This window comes from Tribolium madens, unplaced genomic scaffold, assembly GCF_015345945.1.
Source record: "Tribolium madens isolate multiple individuals breed KSU strain unplaced genomic scaffold, Tmad_KSU_1.1 Scaffold_3;HRSCAF=73;Tcas5.2_LG2, whole genome shotgun sequence".
Lineage (NCBI taxonomy): Eukaryota > Metazoa > Arthropoda > Insecta > Coleoptera > Tenebrionidae > Tribolium > Tribolium madens.
The window spans coordinates 2552141-2557220 of record NW_025401006.1 but is presented as its reverse complement, the minus strand read 5'-3'; the positions used below and the strand labels follow the sequence as shown (position 1 = coordinate 2557220).

General features: G+C 33.8%; 1 non-coding gene across 1 annotated transcript; it reads left to right on the top strand.

Moving 5' to 3' along the window:
• The first annotated feature begins 779 nt into the window (after positions 1-779).
• Trnaq-cug lies at positions 780-851 on the top strand. The gene has a single exon. It is a non-coding gene; the product is annotated as a tRNA-Gln (tRNA).
• Positions 852-5080: the final 4229 nt, after the last annotated feature.

The following is a 5080-nucleotide window of genomic DNA, read 5'->3' as shown; positions in this document are numbered from 1 at the left end:
ACAAACAAATTACAATTATTTTGACCTCACTTCAGGATAATAAAATCGCTTTACTACACTGCTATTTTAAACCACTGTTTCAACAGTTCGTAAACTTTGATCTGTTTGTCATAAAATGTGAGTAATGCATGAAAAAGTAAGTGGCCCTTAATTTCGAGCACTTATACGACAAAGCATTGTCTTGAGGGGTGCGTTTTGCAAGCATTATCGATTTTAGTTCATAATCGCGTCACGTGACATTTAAAAATATATCAATTCATGAGACACATTAACAGCTATTTGCCGTGTTAAAAATGATTTTATGTACATACAATAACGCCCGTATTGATGTAAACATGCGATACTGTAAAGTGCGAACAAGGACATTCATATAAATTACCAGTTTAGTGTTATAAATTTATAATCGAATTGAAACCACTTTCAAATGTCATAAATAACTCGGTTATGAATTGTAGCTGGCATTTTTCAATTCGGCAGGATTTCAATGTTTATATGTTAAACTTCAAGTGAGGTTGATTTACATAAAATAAAGTTTTCAGATTTTATTGTTGGGCTTATCAAAAAATATCATTTTTATGTTTAAATTTGAACGATTATTATGGATCTGTTTATAGATGCGTCATTAAGTTAATTGTAATCAACGTTAGAACCGGATGCTTAGATTAACGAGTTAGCTAACTTTTAACAACAAATTAATTTTTATTTCGTCTTTTATAAACCCGCTCTAGGTGTATTATCCTTCAGGATAATTTATTTGTGTGAGTCACCCTTTCAGCCAAGGTTCCATGGTGTAATGGTTAGCACTCTGGACTCTGAATCCAGCGATCCGAGTTCAAATCTCGGTGGGACCTAACATATTTTTTTTTTCATTAACTCTAATAATTTTTATTTTACAAAACTAAAAATAACTGTTGAAATGTTTTTAAAAAAACGGAGAATTGATTACTATTGCGTATTTATTTAATGGTGGTGATAATGTCGCTTAGAACGTTAAAAAAGTCGTTCTTGGAAATCATTATGCGTGAAATGGGCGCACCATGGTTCCTAATCATAATCCTATCACACTCCTCAATAGCGGAGATAATAATTATCTGCCCCGTCGGCGGTTGCATCGGTCCCAAAATGTTTAAAACGGTCGAAAAGGACTAAATTCGCCATCGACTGAATTGGTTGACTGTTGAGAGTTGAGTTCGCGTGTGACAATTTGCGTTTTCAGTAAAACTTTCAGTGTACACACACGTGTGCGTGAGTGCGTGATCGTCGCGTTATCCGGGAAATGTCACGTGGCCGCGAGAAGCAAGTCTCTTGCCGAACACATGCCGTTCATTTCTAATTACTTAAACTAACACCAATGGAAAACACGAAACAAACAAACGATAAAGCTAATGAAGGGCTCTGTTGACGCCCGTCAATTTAGACCGTTTTTGTTTGGCTGTCGACGCGAAATTTAGACGCCGTCTGTCAGGGCCGTTAGTGGCACGATGGTGGCACGAAATTGAGCTTTCAGAAGAAGCCAATTTTCATTAGACAATTGCGATCACCAAAATACGACTGAATTAGGGCCTCTTGATGTTATTTCGGTATAAATAAAGCAAGAGACGAATTGCGGACCAATTCATTCCGACAGGGATAATTTTCAGATCAAACCAACTCACTCAAGCACACTGTAATGTTGTATTATGTTAAGGCTTTCTGGGTATAAGTTATTTTGATGCTCTTTTCATACACTCTCATATTTTAACCACTTCTCAAATGATCAAAACTAATTTATATTTTAGTAGGTATGTACAATTTCATTTGAATAAAAATTTTAAATTTTGCTTGATGTTCTTTTACCAGTCAATTTAATGAAAATACCAAACTTTTTTAATAAAAGGTATACTCCCCGGCGGGGAATCGAACCCCGGTCTCCCGCGTGGATACTGACCACTATACTACCGAGGACATACATGGCTTGTCAAAAAATACACAGACTGGATTAGAAAATACATTCCGAGCCATAATTTCATTACTTTTAAAGGCGGTACAATACTTTTTTTATCAAAATGAACAGTTTGTTGTTATCAGTCATTTGATTGTCTTAGATAAAATGAATAAAAATATTTCTATTCTTTCCCCATCCTACTTAATTCAATTTAATTTTCAAATTGCCTAAAAACAAAAGTAAGTGGTAAATAATAAAAAGTGAGCTTACTGAAAGACAATTTAACGAGGAATTCAAAAATAATAAAATATACAGAGTGTTCCATTTAAAAAACTTGAAATTGATGTTAGTTAAAAAGAAGTAGCATTAATTGAACATCTGTTCCAGAAAAAAAAAATAACAATAATGAACTGTGCAACTTTGTTTTAAGAAGTACTGTCATATCTTTAAAAATAATGCAGTTATGGGCTTGGAGCGTTTTTCAAAATCCAGCCTGTATAAAACATATAACATAATTAGAGTGTAAAAAAAACTAAACAGGACAAATTCACATTTATTTTATTGGTGAACAGTAAGAGAATTTTTGGTAGGAATATCAGGAGGATCTTTTTAACCTTTATCGCAAATTTTTCTGCGGATAGTTCTTTCAAATTTATTAGAATTTTGTTACATGTATAGTTTCGGACCCCAATAGTCAATGTCTTACTGCGTCACTTTTAGTAGGTGGTAGGGTGTTGAAAGTGCCTCGGTGTTTCTAGTGCCGTGTTTGTAGTTTGATCCGTTTTTTGTGAAATTAAAATAAAATATTAAACTGTTCTTCAGAAAAAAACTTTTGGAAATTCTGGGTAAGATAAAAATAGGTCTAAATTTGATACTGTTTTCTGTCTTATCTTTTCCTTTGAGACTAAATGTGGCAAAGCTGAACGTTAATTTTGCCGAATGTAGTGAGGCAAATAATTCTGCTGACCTACATAAACTCACTTTTACTCCGAATAACATGTACTATTTTATCCACAAACGTATTCAGATCGAGAGTAAAAAGCAAGACTATAATTAGCAAGTAAATGAACAACATAATTAGGACTTTTTGCAAGTAATAAAATCATAACAACGCTTATATGCAAAGATCCCGCGTCAGTATCGGAATTTGTGTTGAGATTTTCGAAAATGTTTATTAATTTAACTAGTAAAGTTAGTAGTGCAAAATGTCGAATGCTGGTGATGTACCTACAATGTATGTGCCTCTCCAAAAATTGCTGAAGCAACAAAAGAGACAAGAAAGACACAACTGGTAAATGTCATGTTAAAAGCGCAATAAAATTTTTACTCCATGCCTAAAAGGTAAAACTTTTACTTGTGACATTTAGTAATAAATTTTGTAACGTTTGCGGATAAACGTTTTTAAGTTCAAATTCAAAGTACAAATAAAAAAAATATTTTTAAAAGTTTTTATAAAAGTATTTTTTGAAATTTACATTTGAAACTAACAAGTTACAGCAACTCAAAATCATTAATTAATTATAAGGGTTATAATATAAATTTGACATTGTAATATAACAATCCATCAAAACTATTTTTTTAAATGAGCTTCAGCTCCTGCTGAAGGTTAGTACATACATAATTATTGCGATTAGTTCAGTTAGTACTTAGTAAGTGTGCTATAGACAGAATTGCTAAATTGTTTGTATTGAACAGGTGATAATTAATATAATGGAAGTGTATTTGCCAGACCATGACCTGTGTTAAATTTCACTACACTGAAGACATGAAGATCAATAACGATAGTTACGGAACAATATATCGTAATGACCTAGTAAATTGTTCATAAGTGAATAATTTCTCTAACACAATAAGTTTAAGTAAATGTAAATGTTATTATTTAATGTATTTAATGATGTATTTGTGGTGTCAATTTACGATTTTCATACAATTATTTGTAGTAGAGACGAGCCATATGGAATCTTCATCTTTATTGAAATATTCAAAAACGTGATAAACATTTTCCTTAGCATTGGGAATCTGTAGAATTTGCAGCTTGGACTATTTATAAATATCGAATCCCTACGTAGACGTTTGCAAAATTGAAACCGGGCAAAACAATTCCGAAGTCTTAAAATAGAAAACGCAAACGCGATAAGATGCACCAGGGTAGGTTTAGTCAAAACATTGTTTTCTTGGAATAAGAAGCCATCAGTCCCCGCTGAAGCGATTCCATCTATTCCTGTAAAAGTGTTGTGAATGCACCTTTCTCGCAATTTATTTCCTTTTATGAAACAGCTGCTCTTCTAACAGATATTTATCACTTTGAGTTAAGAGCTTCAGCGTCGATACATGCAGAACTTTTAGTACCACATCTCCAGTAACTCACTTTACATAACAAATTCGCCAGTTAGGACACGAACTTGTTTTCTCTCACCTGGGAAAATAGTGGAATTCGGTCGAGTTAATGAAATTTTTATCGGAGTGTTTCCATAACATCAGGTTTCGATTATATGTTTTAAGCAGATTGGTTTTATACGGCCATAACATCGTGTCCCCGTATAAGACAGCCGTGACTTCCGTTTGCCTTGCGGATATCTCTCCTGGGGGTGGCGGAAGTGACACGCCTGCCGGTAATTGAAGGCGACGTCATTGATTCCGAACTCATCTTCACCGACTATAGCGCAGATAGGAGGCTGCGGCTGGGAGATAGCTCCTTCATGACCCAGGATGCGGATTACGAATCCCGATTTGTTTTATCAACAGCTTGCGTGATGCGAAATTTTACTTATTAAGAATCGAACCGTTAAACAAATTATTCATAATTTTTTATGCTTGAGGTGTCGTTTATTTTCTCATTAATTAAGTGGCTATACGCTTGTCCATAATTCATGGCAATGCTATTGTGCGGGCTTGGGGATTTCACACATGCCGAGACCTGACAACTTAATTTACCTCAATAATATATTGTCACTCCAACATCTTAAAAAACAACACTGACTCGATTTTAATATTTTACAATATTAGGTAATTTATAACTCAACTACGCAGCAAACGAACAATTCTCTTATAGGGTTCATCCAAAAATTCAGCAGCGTCAAAAAGCCAATTATGTAAAATTACGTTGTTAGGACTTATTGTATCAATTAAAGTCTTTCTACCCCTAGTACTAGTACG